The sequence below is a fragment of the Amblyomma maculatum genome, chromosome 1 (assembly GCF_055883805.1).
Source record: "Amblyomma maculatum isolate TAMU_Amacu chromosome 1, ASM5588380v1, whole genome shotgun sequence".
NCBI lineage: Eukaryota > Metazoa > Arthropoda > Arachnida > Ixodida > Ixodidae > Amblyomma > Amblyomma maculatum.
Window position 1 is genome coordinate 167,833,888 of NC_139344.1, and position 20,207 is coordinate 167,854,094.

Below are 20,207 nucleotides of genomic sequence, written 5' to 3' on the forward strand. Positions count from 1 at the left end.
GTGCTAGGTGAGGCCGAACCTAGACGAAGAGCAAGGCTCCGCAGCTTTTGGTCGCAGTGAGCTCCTTGCTCCTCACAAACGTTCAGAATAGAGTTACCGTATTGGATAGGGAGATTGGCGAATAGCGGGGCGCAAGTGCGCATGCGCAGATGCTACGCTGCAAGAGCAAAGGGTGAGGCTAGGTGCGGTTAGCGCCGTCAGCTCCGACCTTATTCTAAAGCTGCCTTTTAATCGCTTCCGGTTGAAGACGAATGACAATGAGATATTGACCAAATATCTTCGCCTGGAGGCTGAAAAAAACTTAAAAGATGCTGAGAATTAATGGTATACTCTGCCGAACGTAGCGCTCCAGGCGAAACAGAGCCCCACGGCTCTGCTACAAAACTCAAATATTGCGACGGCGGAGGCGGCGCAGCACCGTTAGCGTGAATGGCACGCGCCGTGACTAACGCGTGAGGCATGGTACACGAAAACACAAGGAAATGCTTTCGGCGCCATTGGCTGATGTCATGCACCACTCGCGGCAAACCGCGCCGAAAGAAACGTCAAGCGCTGTCAGGGAGTACAGACCCAGCCTTTGTCTGCGGAACCACTGACGTGTCCACGAGGCGTTCCTATCGTCCCCATTCCGTCGGCCATAAGCGCTTAGAGTAATGCGTCGCCCTTGGAGCGGCCGGAGAAGCCTGCATGGTGGCGCAAGGGCATGAAAGTGGAACATGGAGCGACCGATTTCATTTGCAAGGATCGTAAGCAATACCTGCAGGAGGAGCAGCGAAAGGGTATACGTCAGCTGCACATGGTCTATGAGGGGCATGGCAGTAACGGGCACCGAATTAATTTTGACCACCTGGGGTTCATTAACGCCCACTAACACTGCGCAGCAAACGAGTGTGTCTGCACTTGGCGCGGTAAGTGCTTCTAGTTTGTAAATGTTTTTTTCTTTCTTTTTTCTTTTTTAAATCTAAGTCAAGATCACGCGTATTACCCGGTCAGATTGTCCTTACCGCCTTTCCTTCGTGTACACCTCGGTAAGGAAAGCTTAGTAGCCTGCCATTTATGTTAGACTATGAGAGACGCCGCAGTGGAGGGCTCCGAAAATCTCTACCACATGGGGTTCTTTAATGTGCACTGGCATCGCGCACCACACAGGCACCTTACTTTCGCCTCCATCGAAAACAGCCGCTGCGGCCGGGATTCGATTCCGCATCCTTGGGCGCAGCAGTCGAGCGCCCTAACCACTGCACCATCACTGCGGGACAGGGAGTGAAGACTGATATTAAATGGTTAGAGTAAGAGGGCAACATTCGAGTAACCGAGAGTACTTTACTTGATGAGCCACAGACTATTTCAGACAGATCGGCTAAGTTCATATTATTTCAGAAGGGACTCCCTAGTTGGAAATCTATAACGAGACACTTTACAAGAAGTGAAATAGTAACCGGCAGCCAATATGGTAAAACGACCGCCGGTTTGGGGTTCTGGTAACCCGCTTGTACGGCAAAGCGCATAAAATATATCTTCACGTGAAATTGCAGGGAAGAATCTACCAATCACTGAAACAAGTGAAAACATTGGAGAATGAAATACATTTCCTGTATACTTTCCTTGGCTTCAATATCTATTGGTTTCTTTCATGCGTGTGTCTCAACGATCCCGATTTCTTAGACTGCTGATATGGAAAATTCAAGGCTAAGGATTCAAAGTAACAGTTTTGCAGTCTTGTATATTTAAATATTTAAGAGAAGGTCGGGCAACGGTTATGGGTCATTGACATTCTTCCAGTCTGTCAAATTACTGCTAGAAACGTAAAGCAGGCCCCATGCCAGATTAAAGTTTCTAACTACTGACTTCAATTAGGAGACAGTTTACAACAAATGTGAGTACATCTTTGAGACAAGACAGCTAGATTATCTTCAGCAGACTATAGATAACAAAAATAAAGGCGGAAAAAATCGCCACGCCGGTCTTTTGTCAGCATAGGAGAAAATATGAAGCGGGATTTTCAATAATCCCACTTGTTTACAAGATGTGCCGCTTCAAAGCAGGGGCTTTTACAAATTTTCCACTTGTTTTCAAGTGCTATCCTGTGAAAGCAAATGCTTTTTAGAATGGCCCCACCTAAAAGCAAGTGTTCTCACCAAGGTTCGCCAAAGACAACTTGGAATTAAATTGGTTTGAAGGTGGGACCCACTAGGTTTGTGCGGTTTAACTTCCCAAAGCAACTCAGGCTAAGGTGGGATCCACTAAGTTAGAAGTGTCCACAGCTGGGCATCAAGTGAAACTGCTTGATCTATGTGAATTTACATATTCGACAAAAAAAGGCAGAGCTGATATGCTTCTTGCAATAAGAGCTGGCAGCAGATGAACCTACTAAATTATATTTGTCATCTGCGCAATCACCGCAGTCAAAATGAAATCACTGCTCAATCAGCAAGCGGCACTCGTTATACCTAGTGGCACGGGCAGATGCATATTATTTTACATTACTTTTAGGTAGCCTCACCATAATACATGTCCTCAATATTGGTCTCACAAGCGCACTCGCGCACACATACCGCTCCTGTCTTCCATACGGCACTTCCTTTGCCTTAATCTTTCTTCCCTGCATTCAGCAGCTACTGACTAGTCAGTGGTTCTTCCTTTTCTTGATTAAAATGAACTCGATAGGTGTGCAGTTCTCTCTCCATATAGAGCTAGGGAGCACTCCTCTTTATGACACCAATCTGCAGCCTTCACAACAGGAACGCTGCGTTGCGCTCGAAACTACAAAATACGACCATGGCTGCAATTCGGCTCAGAAATTGTGGCACGTAATATACGCTCACAGATACTCGGAAGAAGCCTTCGCCTTGCAGTGTCATGATGATGATGTATTGAGCCGATGTATTTTAGTGTTTGGTTCAATGTTTCTTGTATGTAATGTATATGCTTCTGCGTTTGTCTTGATTTCCACGATAGCATATGTAACTCCCACAGTTTTAATACTCCTGTAAAAACGTTGGCACTAGACAGGGAGTTTCCTTCTACATCTCAAATGAAGTTTATGTTATGCAGAATATTTATCACATTCCCTATTGTGCACAACTTAATTGCAAATAAGGTACGTTTTGTGAATATTTTCTGGACGCAATAACTGACTGTGTCGAGTTCAAATGGTGAAATAAAAACACGATTGGAACCAATTTGAAAGTATATTTGGAGCCAACTGAAACGTCCAACATATTTCCAATTTATATTTTCCGTGGTATTTTTAACCAGAAATGATCCCTCCTTCCAAATGACCTCTTCTGTCAAGTGGTCCCACTTTGCCAGGCGGTCTCTACTGCAAGAGGTCCCTGTTCAGTAACACTTCCGTCACCCCACTAGCAAAACTTCCATCCGCGAGGGACGTGCAATAGTGAATGACCAAGCAGAATGCTGGCTTGCTTCTGACCACGGGAATTCGCATCATCCGCTAAGAACACAAGTGAACCGGCGGCGGAATACTATTACTAGCAAGCAGGTGCTTTGCACCTAATATGTGGGCCTGTTCTCGACGTTTAACGGGGCTGACCAATAGCCCACGCGCTGGCCCGGTCACTGCCTCCGACTATAAACGGAAGTCTGGGCAAGCAGTTTACTTATTATATAATAAATCCTGCGCGTCGCAGAGCCCTGCCTTCTTATAACCGCCGGAGGGCACCGCCGAAGGGGGGCGCAGTGACCCTGCCGCGCTGTCTCGCGACACGAGCAGCCAAGCATCGACGTAAAGCGTTAATAGGGCTGCGCGAAGAAAGCACAGAACACTGACGCTCTCTACTCCGCACCTCGAACCACGCCGCCAGTCGACGCTCCAGTTCGCAAGTTTTAGCAGTTCATGTTTGGTTGGTTGCAAGTCAGCGTTACGATCAACCATAGTGTATTCTAACAAAATCATTAACCATTTTTCACCTTTGTGGGCGGTCAGCGCTTTCTGCTGCATTTTCCTATTTGCAGCTGCTTTTTTTTTTTATGTCTTCGTTGAGCACGCCACGTGATTTTCCTCCATTACGTCATCCTTGAAAGAATGGGTTGACTTTGGCCACCTATTTTGATATTCGCAAGCGTAAAAGCAGATGTGACATGCACTAGCGCCCTTCTCTCTATCCACCTTAAATAAGATTCACAATATAAAATGTGCTCTGAGGCAGTCTATTTCATTGACGTCGGTCTTCTTCCATCTTTGACATCTATACGCTTTTGCTGCTGGTGTCACCGCCCAGCTGTGCGACAGCTGACAGTTGATTGTATTCCATACGTTAGAACGGTCGCTTCAAACTTCATGCTATCAGACGCCCAGGGACGATGGACCCTAGCACTTTAATTATATGCTGCTGTAACCTGGCACAGGAACTGTTCAGAACACGTTGCCACCGTGAAAACACCATGCCAACAATGATTTTTTTTTTTCTTACCATGACGACAGCCTGGAGGCCTGCAGACTGTCTTCAGGTAAGGTTTAATAACTTACATGAAAAATTTCTGCCCCAGATACTACTAGAAGTCAGAGTACAGCAAGTGACAAAGAAATCGCGCGGTAATTAACCCACAAAAGTTCATTGCTTAATTAATTAAATTAAAGCAATCAAAGCGGGTCGCAATTATAGCACTGTACCGTATGTTTTAATTAGCACCAAGTTACGAAAATGGAGAAACAGCTCTTTCTGGGCCAGCCGACAAGGCCTTCGTGCTTTTCCCAGACCATTCATTGTAGCTGCGTTAAATGCTAAAAGGAGCGCATGTTTGGTCAGGAAAAATTTACAATGCCTACCACGGAACTATCCAGCGACACCGCTTTAAACCTTGCTGCTTTGATTGAAATATTTGCAGAAAGGTAAACAAGGCTATGAGCAGACTACGAACTCCTGATGTCGAAGAAAAAAGAAAGCAAGAAAGGACGGCGTGAAAAAATAACGGAAACAGTGCGAACTCAAGAAACACTCGTTTAACGCCATATGTTTTAACCCGAAACTTTTATGGTGCTATAGGGTTTAACGTCCCAGCGACTAAGCCTATCAAAGACACTGTAGTGGAGGACTCCGGAAATTTCGACTACCTGCACGTAGCGCGTGTAATGCGACTACCTGCAGTGCGAGCGCACGCGGGCGCCTTGCTTTTCGCCTCCACCGAAAAGCGGCCGCCGCGGCCGGAATTTGTCCCACGTCCTTGGGTTCAGCAATCGAGTGCCATAACCCCTGAGCCACCGCGGCGGGACTCGTGTTTGTACATAGGTCGTCGGAAATATCGGCAATTCACGTGGGAACGATTTGTAAGAAGAAAATAAACCGGCGCACGTATTGTAAATGGAGACACTAGTATCAATCATTAGCAAGCCGCCTCCTCGATCAACGTGATAGACGCGATTTTTAGAACTACAATTCATACTTGCGATCCGCACTGCTTAGCATATTGTGCCGTTTATAATGAATGCTCACCGCGCATTTGACAGATCACACGAGTGATGTTCTTCGTCGAGCGAGCCTGCTTTTGGACCATGACGTTCCTGAAAACACCCGTTAAAAATGCGTGGCACATGACTTCGGAAGTAACGCGTTGGCTGAAACCGTAAATCCAACGTAAGAGATATAGATCGCCAATAAAATCTTCGCTGGGAGATAACGCCCGCTGCCTTTCTGTCCTTCAGCCACCGACCACAGACAAGTTGATAAACGTCGGCACCTTCGCCGGACGACATGTACTCACTCAGCGTGCAGTACGTGGCCGAGACGCACACAACAGCTGCTTCTTCTGCAGCCGCTGTCGAGACCGCAATCCAGTCCGCACGTGAGAGACAGCTGTTGGACACGATGGTCGCGCAAGATAGCGCCGTCAACACGACAACCACCACTTTACGCGGGCGGCGATGCGCTAAACCGCGGATGTTTGTTTTCCACGTGGTGGCAAGGAGGCCGTGCCTGTACGGGCAAAAACAAACGGCGGGTACAGCGCGCCAACGGGCCCAGCTTATCGCACGCTCTGCCGCCACAGCCCGACAACGACCACGCTCGCGGGAGACTGCCGCTCGAATGCAACCTGCTCCATGCGCGCGACGCGGCCGCGTCGCTGCAACGCAAACGCCGCAGGTTCAAGTTCAAGCAGCCCGCTCAGCTTCCGCGCGCTGCTCGCGCCATCTGTAGAACGTGAAAGCAAGCAAATTGTGAGGTCTAGGCAGCATAAGGGCACCTGGCGGCGATCCTGCGAACGACGTCTACGTTGGTTTCGCTTTCGTCACCTCAAGGCGAGGTTTTCAAGGTCGTAGTTATCGGCGCGGCGGTTTTGTTATGGAGCTTTCGGACCTGCCATTACGTGTGCAGCCTTCATGCGCTACGGCAGTGCGCGTCACAAGACAGCGTATGATTACATCGGTAACCATAGCCAATTAGTTTCGCTTGTATTTTGCATCCACAAGGGACAAGCGAAACTAATTGCGCACGATCAGGTTTTTCGCGTTGAGAATACGAGCTGTCGAAGGTCATGCTAAGGAACAGACGTTTAATGTCTACGTCTGACGTTTTGTAGATATGACTCGCGCAGCGGCAGTTAACAAAGAAAGCCACGGTAATCTGTCCAGTTCACAAACATCGTTTCCCAACACAGGATACAAGCAGCTGGGGAGGCGAACGAGGGCAAAGGTTGATACTATGTAGTTGCGACATTCTCATCTGGATAGCCAAGGTGGTGGCCATAGGCAGTTGCTTGTTGGGTCGACAGCTCTGGAAGGCTCAGCAGGTCCTGTGCCGCGCTTCGCGTGTGGCGAAGCGCGGCGCAAAGGCATCAACCGATGACGCTTAACGCTGCGATAGATACACCTAGGGTGCCTCGTAGCGCGCGCCTCCAGTGATCTCGGAGTTACCGTGATTCTCTCGTGTTTGGCTTGCCATACCCAGTGCCTTAGTGGCTCTCTATTTTTCGTTCCCTTATATGAATTGGACCCCTTATACGTGTGCTGAGTTCGTCAGGAACAGTTTGGAGAATTTCACAAGTTTGCGAAGGGAGCAGATTTTACAAGAAAATGACACCAAAAAGGAAAAGCCGCATAGTTCTCCCGAACAAAGTTTAATATAGGGTAGTGAACTGCCATGCGAAAAAGCTGCAGTACGGGCTCGGGCCAACACAGACCTGCAGTTGCGGGCCAGAGCCGAGCTCGGGCGCGTGTACAGAGGGCCTGTATTCGAATTTTGATTCAATATTGCAGGGTGCTATGCCCAAGCAATCGGCCATAAATCGTTCCCGCACGTCCACGCTTTCGGAAAGGACCGCTGGAGAGCAAGCTGTGGTTTCTTTGACAGTACAAAGAAGCACGGATCCTTATCTTCTCGACATGGAGAGGCGCGTCTTGGACAAGTTAATTGAAGTCGAGAGCTTTTGTCGGCAAACGGAATGGGCGTTCTTTGATTCTCCCCACCACTCCCCCAACAATGGACCAGGACGACGGAGCGAACGGGAGCAGCTGCACGGCGCCGTATTGTGACTGCACTGAGGAAGAGTGCTACCTAATAGGGGAGAAAACCTGGGCCAGGGGGCGCTGCGCCGCTCTGTGCGTCAGCGCCCTCCATGGAGACCACGTCAAAATCTACGCGCAGCCCGGCCGCGTCGTCTGCTCCCCGCCTCATAGAAAAGCATGCTGTCGTCTGCTCCGCGCTGCTTTCCAGCACGTGTTTGCGCGCGCGCGCTGGTTTGTTTCTCTCCTCCTCCGGCCGCATTGTGGCCGCCGTCGCGCTCTAACAAAGGGGGCAAGAAAAAAAAACTGGAATGAAAAAGTGACGGCCCGCTTTTTCGCAAAACTCGTGAAAGTGTTTTTCTCTCTTCTCTCGTGTTGAAACGATGGTCGTCGGTTTTCTTTTTAGGTATCTCGCACCTCTGTTTGTAACTGGCAGTGCCGCAGCAGCCATCGCGGAACCAAGTCGGCCTCAAGAAACAGATATATGTCATTAATGCTATCACTCGGCGCTTATAAAGGGAAAACACATACGTCAATCGTTCTATCCTCATACGCGATCCTGCTTCGGGAGCTCAAAACTGCGCATTCGCTAGAGGAGATAACTGAACTAGGGATTGCACAGCGTAGCTGTGGAATTAAGAAGACAAAGGTTTACTTGGAGAGATGTCCCCGCCTGCATGAAAAGTCGTCAGGCATTTGCTCGTTCTTCGTCTCGCGGAGAGAAGAAACTGCCGAAAAAATGGCATGCCTCGGCTTCTCGTCAGTGATCCAGGTCGTTAAGAAACCTCTCATCGTTAAAGGTAGATAAGTCATTGATTTCGGATGGCAGCGCCACAGCAGCGAACTACCCCTGACCGCTGTCAGCTGGAACCAAAGGGTATACAAGGCGGCATGCTTTTGTGCCTTTGTAGGGAACGCGTCCTAAACGCGCCGAAAACAGGCACCACGGCGCCGGCAGCATCGCCTAAAACGTCTGTCCCCAAAGAGTTTAATAGGCCCCTTTCAAGTGAGCAGTCACAAATGGAAAGGAAGCTCCCCAACCAGCGCCCGGAGCACTCGTCGCTGTGTACACGCGTATCAATTCTCAACGAGAAGGCTGGACCCTTCATTCTCTGAGCAACATGGAAGTGACATCAAGAGGTGCCGCCTCAAGTCCTTCAAAATACCTGTCGCTTGCCTCTGCCTTCGAGTACCGAATTCGCGTTCATGTTGTTGTTGTTTTTTTGTCTGAGCCTGCCAAGAAGCGCTCTTTGAAAACAATGTCCGCGGCGATCAATTAGTCATAATTTCTCACTTTCGAAAGCACCGATAAAAAGCGTGCCTCCAGCCAGCCTCTATGTCAGCCGGGGCACAGAAAAAAGCAAAAATAAGAAACACCACTGGCAAAGAGCGCCGGCTTTGCGCGCACAGACGCACGACCATCCCCCCTCGTCCTCACTCTCCTTCTCCCGCTCCGCGTGCACGTGCGGCTGCCTGTAGCACGCGCTCCCGAGCGAGCGGGCTGCGCAGACTCCGCAGACAGCCACGCGCTGCGCGGGCGCGGATGCGCGTAGGTTTTGTAGTTCCTCTCCGCTCCGCTAGAAACCGAGCGCTGGCGTCGCGGAGCAAACTCCAGCTTTGGTTCCCTATTGCTCTCAGGGAAGCGGCGGTTGATTCAAAGAAGCTTCTGCACGTGTCGCCCTTTGGTCATTAAGGCGCATTGGCAATTGAACTAGGGTTTGTGCTGCTTGGAATGTGTGCCACATCGCCTGGCCGGCACCAGTGAAGCAAGATTTACGACTTGTGGTCGGAACCAGCGTGGGAGCAACGGGGACGGCCTGGCTATTCTGCAGTGGTATTTGCTCTTCCCCGGTCAAGTGCAAGGAGGTGTGTGCGTGTGTGTACTAGTGCGTATTTGTGCATGATATGCTGATAGGACAGTTGGGCGCCGCCAAAGAAGCTGGGCGGAGCCAAAAGAAGAGGCTCGGCGCCCATTGGACGATTGGGAAGCTGTGGATTCCACAACTATAGGGACCTTGGACTGAAAAGGGGATTTAAGCAGCCTACGAGGGCTGCTTTGGTGTGACTCGTCTGTGCTTTCAGTTGATTAAGAGCTATCTCGCTCCCTTTAACGTACTTACACGTTTGCACATATGTTGTAACTATGTGAAATAAATCTTCAGTTTACTCTTCTCCAAAACAACTCCTGCCATCGTCTTCCTTCCTTAACGCCTTGCGGTGAAGTACTAGGCCCCGGTCATCCGATCATATCAAGGGTCAAACACACTTGGGGCTTTCTAGCAGCGACACAGGTGAAACAGGGCCATGGTTTGGGCTGAGAAAAAAAAAAGAGTTTCGATGCCTGTTTGTTTATTTATTTATTTATTTATTTATTTATTTATTTATTTATTTATTTATTTATTTATTTATTTATTTATTTATTTATTTATTTATTTATTTATTTATCTATCTATCTTCTCCTATAGTTGCGTTCTTCTTACGCGAGAGTAAGTGGAAGCAAAAATGTTTGCTATCTTAATTTACTGCACATAAGATTTAGGAAATGAAAGAATCCCGCTGCTACAATCTTTCAGGGAGGTTCTTTGATGGCACTGAATAGGCGAAAATTAAGCTTAACTGTGTCGTTCGCAGAACGAGTTTAATCAGCGGCCGTGTTGATCGGTGCAGCGAAGAAAGTTAAATGGCATTTCTCCCTGATTAAAAAACCAGCAGTGAGACTGCCTTTGGATGTTTTAAAGCGCGAAAAGTCCAGCAGCGGGTTGCACTACCAATGCGTTCTTAGTGGTGCTTTATAAAGCCTGACACACGGCTAATTTGACGAGTACATTTGCCTATTAAAGTGCACAGTATGGCTATCTTGGGTGGCTTTAGATATCAGACGCCGTCGCTCCACCAAACGAGGCTCCGCATATCTGCTCGGTTCTCTGTTAACGTGCCGGTCATCGGGCATTTTAAGCCTCATAAGAACCGCTGGTCTTTCATTCAGTTGCTCGATGTGATCGGCAGTTCTGTCTTTGCGCACCATAACCTCCAAAACACACATCTTTACTCTTCCAGAAACGTCATGGGGACGAGTCATGAATTCAACCTGTTAAATCGTAGTCAAGAACAAAAAAAAAAAAAAAAAAAAGAAGAAGAAGCAGGTGCACTGATAAAGCTATGGAGAAGCTTTCATAATAAGTTGCAGGCCGTAAAACATTACTTACCATAAATCTAGGGTTTACGCAACATATACTGTTAAAGATGTACGCAACGATTTGACTCGGAACTTCGGAGCTCTCACAAAGGAGTTCACCGTTCAAAAAGCCCAGTGGGCGAGCCCGGCCGCTTTAACTTTTATTTTTTGTTTAAGTGTGTGTGTGTGTGTGTGTGTGTGTGTGTGTGTGTGTGTGTGTGTGTGTGTGTGTGTGTGTGTGTGTGTGCGTGCGTGTGTGTGTGTGCGTGTGTGTGCGTGCGTGTGTGTGTGTGTGTGTGTGTGTGTGTGTGTGTGTGTGTGTGTGTGTGTGTGTGTGTGTGTGTGCGTGCGTGTGTGTGTGTGTGTGTGTGTGTGTGTGTGTGTGTGTGTGTGTGTGTATGTGTGTGTTTATCAGGGAATTTTTTTGGCAAGCGTTGTTGCGACTTGTATGTCTTTGCCGGCCGCTTCTTTACTTGCGTTGCCCCAATTGCCTTAAAATGAAGTGAAAGTGGAATAAGCTTCGTACTATCAGACGCGCATTGAATACTGCTAAACTCATGGTGTAGATTTAAATCACTACTGGCAACTTTTCAGAAAGTCGAACCAAGGTGGCGATCGTAAGGACTCCGTATATAATTACCCAGTGCGCAATTAAAAGGTCCCTTAATTTGGTTGCACGATTGCATCACGATGTTTCACTTAAAGTGAGCGGCTGGTTTTAGCCGAACGTTTTGTATCGTTCAGAGCAAAACCAGCAATAGAACTAGAGTTCTTCGGCTCGTGCGAGTGGAACCACCCATGATCGGCACCTGCAGCCTCCAAGGCGTTTTCAGTGATGCCAAGATAGCCAGCACCGAGTGCGTCTGCACGTCGGAAAAGTCAGAAAAACGCAAGCGCGTCTGAGATTTAATTATGAATTGCTACTGGTGAACAAGGCTTTGAGTAATATTTGCATAATGCTGAAAGCTGAAGTAGTACTTGATGGTTGCGTCGTCGACCATCGTCTGCTGGATTTAAATTCAGGAAGCTGAAACACAGTACCATTTGCACGCAGCCACTCTGCAGTCTAGCAAGGAACGTCCTTGTATGTGCACAGTCGATCGCACATGTCTGCAACGCTCGAGCGGTTTGCTGCGGAGCAAATGAAGTCAAATCTTAACACAGCCCCGCCGAGATGGTGCAGTTGTTAGGGCGCTCGACTGTTGTACCCAAGCATGCTGTCTCTAATCCCGGCCGCGGCGGCCGCTTTTCGATGGAGGCGAAAGGCAAGGCGCCCGTGTGCTGTGCGATGTCTGTGCACGTCAAAGAACCCTAGGTGGTCGAAATTTCTGGAGCTCTCCACTATACAGCATCTCTCATAGTCTGAGTCGCTTTGGGACGTTAAACCCCAAAAAAAGATCAAATCTTAACGCAGTACTTTGTAAAGGGCAATTCGCTTTCGTCTTTGTTGTTCGCATGACTCTTCTGCTGCGTTAGAGCGCAATTGTTATCAGTAAAGTAAGTACCTACCTTAGAATTTCACTTTACTTCCTCCTTACAACAACCCCTCGAGCGTCCTAGACACGTACGTGTGATCGATTCATATTCGTGAGTATCTGTTTAGAGCGTTGGAGCAGAGTGCTGCGGAGCAAGTCACATTGCGCGCGACTGCTGTAGTGAGGGCAATCTGCCCATTCTTTGCAGGCCGGAGGTTTGTTCGGCGTTGACTTGAAGAATAATAATTAAAAAAATGATTCTCGCATTATCTCTTACCGCAGAGTAGGTGGTCGTTATGCCAGGAAAGGGTTCTTGTTCGGCTGTCTCGGAACCGATCTCATTCATATATTGGTTGTAACTGTTTAGGGTAATCCACTCTTAGTATAAACACGGTAACTGCATTCAAAGCGTCATTGCGTCTGATCCGGACGTTATTTTCCAGGTTCAGCTATAACACCGCATTACGCACAAAGAAAGCGACGCACACTGAAATTGGAGTATGCTGATCTAGAATGGCGGGGTGATAATAAGAAAACATTTTGTTTCAGCAGAAGAATGGGCCTCTGGAGCGAAGCGCACACGTCACCTTCCATGGCAAATTTATTCGAGGAAAACAAATTACGCATGAGTTACGCTTTGTTGCGTAACGCACTAAATCAGCGAGAGCGGACAAGGGGCCGAACTACGCAATGATCACATATCAAAATCTGCCACAAACCTATTATTTAGCCCCGCTTCTATAGGTCGATATGTGCGCCGGTCAGAGTCGACCAGTATATAGAGCAGGGCCAATAGAAGCCCTGTTTACATATACACGACAGCGGAGGATCGAGTTGGGGAGTTGAGTGGACTCGACCCTACCGGGTTTACATGAGCACGACCCGACGAGCGCAGAACCGGCTCTGGACGAGCGGAGATTCGGTACCTCGCTTCGAGGCGAAGAACTAGCAGACGGCATCGATTCCAGTTTTCCCCCCGTGCATCTATAGCGTTTTTCGTACTGTTCTCCTCTCCCACTGTGCCCCGACTCAACCTGACAGCGTTTACATGCTTCCTGCAGCGGGGTACGAGTCCAATCAACCCACCCCCTGCGCGGGAGTTGACTGGACTCGACCCGTCGTACGTCTTTTCGACCCGACCCGACGGGGTTTACATGATCCCGATAACCGGTTTTCGACTCGACAACTCAACTCAACCCGCTCCTGTCGAGTCCATGTAAACGCAGCCAGACATGTTTGTGACAGTTTTTGATCAGTGATCATTGCGTAATTCGGTCCCAGATATGCTACTGAGACGAGGACGCTGTTGAGCGGCAGAAGGTGCGGGCGGGATCGGTGGGTTTCGCGTAATCCCTGGACGCGGGAGGTGCGGCACTCCGCTGTTGCCATGCGCAGAGTTCTTGCACGTGGCACACCACAGTTGAGGTACGACGCGAGTCTGCAGGAGCACCAAACCTTCGGCCTTCACAAATGCCGGCGATGCTCTGTCTGAAACATACGCCAATGGCGTCACGTTCGGAAACGCGCACATTAGGATCTTCATTACGCCCACGTTTGCACCCTTGCTGTTGAGCGCAGTGACTCTTCCTGCTTTTCCTCCGCTACCTGTTGCCGTTGCTGCAACTCACCGCTTGTCATGGCACTATTCGAAAAAAACTGCTACGCTAAGGGGACGCGCCTCGCCTGTACCAACGTCGTCTATGGATGGGACGCGAGCTCATCCCTGAGCACATGCTCACCCGCGGTGCCCCTGGTGTAATTAAGGTACGTGTGTGAAAACAGCGAGACAGAGAAACGCATGGTTCCTTCGCGGAATGTCTTCTATCAAAACCTTTTGCTGTAAAAGGAAAACGGGTTAGACTTCGTTCCGTTAGCAAAAAATGTGCGGTAGGAGGACGCGACGCGACCAGTTCAGCACCTGTCAAGGCCCGCCTTACAGCTAGCGCGCTGACCGCACAAAACGTCGACCATGCAGATCACACTGCGCGTTAAGAAATCAGAGAGGACGACAGCTAAGCCTCTTGCGCATTTCCAGCTTCCCATAGCTTTCTGGCGATGTTATTCTCGGGTGACCAAGGAGCGCTGAAGGCCCACGCCGAAGCGTCCGGCCTCCACTCGGGAAGTTGTCGATTGCGCCCCCGCGCGAGCTCTGTAAGCAAACAAGGCTCGCCAAACGGCGCCGGACCAACGCGCGCTCCCGCTGAGCATTCGAAAGAACAGCGGCAATGCGCGCTATATGCGGAAGCGTCCGTCCTCGTGTGCGAAAAATAACTCGGCTCCAAATCATGTTCCCCACTTTCGTTTTTCTTCTCCTTGCAAAAATATGCACGGATCGAGGCGAATGCCGTTTCACGCGAGGGAAGTCGAGATGCTATCAATAATGAAATTAATGCTACTTTAAACACCTAATTGGTCACAGCTGTGGTATCCGTGCCGCCGATGCACGCAGTCAGCTCGCGTATCCAGCTCTGCTCGTTCACGAGGAGTCCAGCTTCACCCATTGTCAATGCTAGTTGTGGCGAATATATGTATAATATGCCGAACCTGGAGCCTCTCAAAATGCTCAGAAACGTATTTCTGAGTTTTAAATATTTACTTTCCGCAGGGAACAATATGTTGGCAATAAACCTAGCGCACACATACCGCTCCTGTCTTCCATACCTTAATTTTTCTTCCCTGTATTCAGCAGCTACTGACTAGTCAGTGGTTCTTCCTATTCTTAAAATGAACTCGATGAGTGCGCAGTTCTCTCTCCACATAGAACGAGGGAGCACTCCCCTTCATGACACCAAGCTGCCGCATTCATAACAGGAACGTTGCGTTGCGCTCGAAACTACAAAATACGACCATGGCTGCGAATCGGCTCAGAAATCGTGGCACGAAATAAAAGCACACAGATACGCCGGGACTAAAAATAGAATGCCACGATGAATATTGGACAATAAGACAGATCATGTATTTCCAGCCAATGCTTTTTTTTTTTTTTTTTCTCAACAAAGGCAATGCGTTCTTTTCTCAGAAAAGAGGGCGAAAACGTGCGCACATATGTCCGGCCTTTAAAATTCGGCGATGGCGAAAAAAAAAAAAAATCTCTCTCTCTTTCTTATGAACTCGTCCGTGTAAAGACAGAAAGCGAATTTTGCCCCTACTGCATAATATATGAAGCGGGTGAGGGAAAGTTTTGCAGAGTCAAGTTTCTCCCGGAATCACACTTCAGTTTAGGTGAGCTGTTTAAAGCGTGCAAACAGAGCTACCGCAGTGCGGCGCAGGTTCAAGAGAATTCGGCGGCCATGCATGCGAACAGGCGAGGAGGACTGAAGGTGGCAGCAGGATGAAGTGGAAGAAGATGAAGGAAGGGAGACAAACTGCCCGGCGCTCCTGCGGTCGGTTGGGAACCGCAAAAGTGGGGTGCGAATTCTCCGAAGAGACCGACAGCGCAGCAAGATTGGGAAGAAAAAGTGAAAACAATCGCGCGACGAAGCAGATGTTTATTCGCTCTAAACGCCTTGAAAATAGGGAGCGCTGTTTGCGTCGAAATAAATGTGTTGCCTGACAATGACAGCTTCCCCCGTCCTCTAGATATAGGACGCCTGTCCCTGCGGAAAGCGCGAGGCCGGTTAGATTCCAAACGGTTAGTGGGGGCTAAATGCATGAAGCCATTGCACATACAATAACACTCGACTCCTGCAGCAGTACCTGAGGTAGACAAGCGCCAAGCCCTGGCTATAAGCAGCTTAGGGGTTGGAGTTTTTGGTTTAAACGATAACGTAAAAAGCGGATAAAAGTACGCCGAGCTAGCTCAATTTTCGAAATTCGCTTATACAAGAAAAAGATAAGTATCCTCGCCACAGCTGATGATCGAGCAGAAATAAAATTTGGCAGAAAAAAAAAAAAAAGAACTTGCACCTCTCACTATTACTTTCCCGAAAAGAGATGAAAAGTATAATTTTTTATTGCTGCGTTGGATTTTCAAGATGACGTAAATGACATAAACCGCGAAAGACTGCAACTTACGCATAAGACACAAAACTAGACTACTAAAAATTCAACACGTTCGACTTCGCTGCAAAGCTTTTGTTGCAGTATGGCTTCACTACTCATCTTTTTTCGATAGTTTGTGATTGTGCCGTAAGTGTTCGCTAGGAATTGTTCGCTTTCGCACACTGTTGTCGTCAAAAAAATGTAAGTAATAACTTCTGCGGAAGAGCCGGTCTGGTAGCTAAATGGTAGCATCGGTGTGGTTCCCCCCTAAAGCAGTGTTCCCTGCACATCGCCACATTATAGTCTCCGCATCACGTCCAGTTCCTTTCCGGGTGATTTTTTTTTTTTCTTTTATCGACCTCCCACTGGTTGAAGCAAACAAAGCAGCGACGTGTATAGATACAGCGGGAAGGGATAACCAATGAGACCTAGCCCTAAATTGTCGGGCATTCCTCTTTTCCTATATCTCGGTTGCGGTGCTGTGAACCATCTGAGTCTCTCCTACATGCACGCCAGCTTCCAATCTCTAAATGCAAAACGTAGAGGCGAAGCCGGGTTTTTATTGACGTTGACCTTCGTCCACTGCTGGCACGCCGAAACGTGGTCGTCTACAGAATACTTTACTCCGAAGCGAATTGTGCAGCAGCTCAGCTCGGCGACATCGCTTTGACTGTCAAAAGGGCGAATGAATTGCTTCTGAATAGGAGGCAAATATCAGCACACATTGGTGCTTCTGTTTTCTTTGTACTCGATCTTTTTGCGATAAAGTTTCTTACTGCTACTACTGCATTCGCTTTCAGTCCGTTTTTTTTTTCTTTTTTTTTTTTCCCGACAGACTCGTACTTGCGCAGGTATTGTCCCCGCCGCGGGCCACCATATTTTAGTTGCCTGTTTTTCATTGCCCCCATCATATGGCGGCCACATTTGCCGGTACAGCAAACTTTATTTTCTTTTTCCGGCGCCATGTGTTGATTAAAGCATTGGAGCATTGTAGCCACCAATATTGTCTTCACTACTAGCTTATTGATTGAGACCACGATTATTCCCCATTTTTGTCCAGGTGGAGGGAATGGAATTATTTAACGGATATAGCGAAGTGGCCTGCACCTCAGGGCGCCAGTGTCTCGCAAGCTGCAGCACAACGAACGTCGCACCAACGGGCGACCTTGCCGGGTAAATGCAGGGCGAACATCAGGAATGCACGCCACAGGCTCTTAGCGTTTTCGGCAAACCCAATGAGATCAGATCCGGAGGGAGGACGGCCGGAGCACCATCAGCATAATGTTGAGGGCGCGTAGGAAGTTGCGCGAGCGAAGACGTGCCCAGCTGGTCTTCGGTGGGAGCGGTAGAAATTATGTGGATGAACCCAACTCGCCTTCGGTGGCGAAAAAGTTAACAAAGCACAGAAGCCAGGGGCTTGGTAAGACGTTTGCAACTTCGATGGATTACGCGCTTTGGCGCATTATCGGCTACCTTGCACGCCACTGAAGAAAGGGAGGCTGCAACTCCTTGCTAGCGAAGCGCTGTTTGTTCGCTGTCATCACCCGCTTAGGGCAGTTGCTGGGTTGAGCAGGCTTCAGCACTGCACTTAATGACGCTAATGACAAAGTATGCACAGGCATCAAGAAAAGGCTCTGGCTGCCATGACGGTTCAGCGACAGTCACATCTCTACCGTAAACTGCACAACACGCGAAGCCGCGCCCTCTCGCTCTACACCCAACGCAACAAGTGAACGAACATCACAGTTTTTGACAAGTAAACTTAACATCTTGCGTTTTGCGGCTTGATCGTGTCTGGTGTGCTAGGATGGGCACGTCGCCACGTGGAATATGCTGAATTTTGTATTTTCCTTGTGGGAAAAAAAAAATGTGCATTGGCTTATGAGTGTTTTTGGTCTGCTGTACACTGTTATTGACAGCGGGTACACGAGTGTTTTTGCCGAGAAGCCGCTTGTAAAGTATGTGCGAAGAGCCGCAGTGCAGCGTGGTCACGAATTTAGTGTTCACTTGTCAGAAAGTGATTGAAGCTATAGAGAGAGAGAGAGAGAGAGAGTAAACATTTATTTCATCTATAGAGTTTGTGGTGGTTAGATGTCTACCATCTTCCGTAGCGGTCGTCGTCCGCCCTTATTCCAGGGCCCCGCAGGACGCCGCCGCCAGCTGGGCCCATCGGATCAGACCTTCTCCCGGCGGTCGCTGGACAGCATTCCCTCCCACTGCTCCACACTCGGGTTTGTTACGATAGGCGCTACTGGAATTCCCTGACATTCCACGTCGTGTGTTATAGCGTGGGTGTCTCTAAGCACCATGGGCATTTACTTGTGTATTGTGTGGGATACATTTCGTGCAGTGTGTGTAGGTTCGGGGGTTGCAGATAAATCGGTCAGTGAACATGTTATTTGCAGTGTTAACTGAACTATACTGCGACATGCTGACGCAAATGCATACCTTATAACTCGTGGTCATTCCTTACGGGATATTTCTCCGATCGTATAAATATCATTTTAATTCCGTATTTTCAGCTTACGGGGCTTAAAAGAAGTGCTTTATTACCTGCATGAACTAACTGGAATATCATATTCTTGAAAAGCTACCACTATACCTATTTCTCAATGCGAAAAAAAAAAAAAAAAAAGCTAACACAGCTTTTTCACAGCTGTATAATCCTGCTTTCACGCGTTCAGTCAGAAGAATGCCTCGCGAAGAAAACATTTCAGCTCCGCTATTTACGACTGGAAAAGGCGGAACAGTTCAGTCAGGAAAATCAATGCTTGTCATTCGCGAGTCTTACACATCTTAACAGCGAGAATTCCTCTAGAGAATCAGTTCATTAATAGCAATTTTTTTTTTCTAAAAAATAGTCTTAAGGACGAAATAAAAAGCGTTCTTATAGAACAAAATAGTTTGTTGTAAGCGCGCTTTTTAGTGCAATCGCCATATGCGCGTGCGCGTGGAACATTCACCAAAGTTTCACCGAGTGAATGATAAAAAAAAAAAATTGTTTTTACGAGAGAAAATTATCCTCACATAAATATCGTACTCTGTCAAGTATCACGCGTTACGAGATGCCTGATTTCCTGAGTAATTACTTCATGCCAAATCACGAGTGTGGAAGAGCGGGCATGGGCAGTGAGGCGAGCTCCTGTACCTATATACACCCACCCATATAAAAGATAAAAGGTCGGAAAAATTTTTCGAGCACTTGTTCATATTGCATAATGTGTATTACAGCTGCAACAGTGGGTATACCTTCGAGCTGTTCAAAATGACCGTGAGCGTGGTTCGAGTGAGTGGCGAGAACACTGTACACGTTTCGTGAGACGCAGCGCAGCTCGCCAGAAGACGAGATTTGTGCGACACAAAAACTACGGAAGAAAAAATGTTACGTTTGGGACTTATCGTCCAAAAGCTGTGCCCGCTGACATGGCATCTCGCAGTACAGGGGCGCGTTTGCAAGCCGCCACTGAGCGTTTACGCAGCACATTCTAACGCAGCAATCAATGCCTTGAGGCCGCTATGCGATGGCTTCGAACGATTCATACGAGGCAACGGTATGTGACGCGTTTGCTTCTTTGCTCAGATTTCTTGGCTGTGACTTTGCTTAGGTTAAGTTAAAATGATAATTATCGTCGCTGCGAGAGCGCTCCTCCTCCTCCTCATCATCATCATTATCAGCATATATACCCACTGCAGGACGAAGGCTTCTCCCATATTTCTCCACTTAATCCGGTTCTGTGCTAGCTGCATCCACTTGACCCCGCGAACTTCTTAACCTCATCCGCCCACCTAACCTTCTGCCGCCCCCTGCTACGCTTTCCTTCTCTTGGAATCCAGTTTGTTACCCTAAGCGACCATCGGTTATCCTCTCTTCGCACTACATGTCCTGCCCATGTTCATTTCTTCTTCTTAATTTCCACTAGAATGTCGGTAACTTGAGTTATTTCTCTGACCCACTCTGCATGCTTCCTATCTCTTAATGTTATCCCTACCATTTTTCGTTCCATAGCCCTCTGGGTTGTCCTCAACTTAAGTAAAACTCTCTTGGTTAGCCTCCACGTTTCAGCCCCATAGGTGAGTACAGGTAAGATGCAACTGTTGTATACTTTCCTCTTGAGCG

General features: G+C 48.3%; 1 protein-coding gene across 2 annotated transcripts in view; it reads right to left on the minus strand.

Annotated features, from left to right (window-relative positions):
* LOC146204831 (breast cancer anti-estrogen resistance protein 3 homolog) overlaps positions 1-20,207 on the minus strand; it is a 226,680-nt gene that overhangs the window by 146,242 nt on the left and 60,231 nt on the right. The window contains exon 1 of one of the 2 annotated variants that reach the window (XM_084589545.1): positions 5,722-5,855. The exons of the other annotated variant lie outside the window; for it this stretch is intronic. The gene's annotated coding sequence lies outside the window, so the exon portion shown is untranslated. Of the gene's footprint in view, positions 1-5,721; positions 5,856-20,207 lie in introns of those variants that run through there. 2 annotated transcript variants of the gene reach the window in all.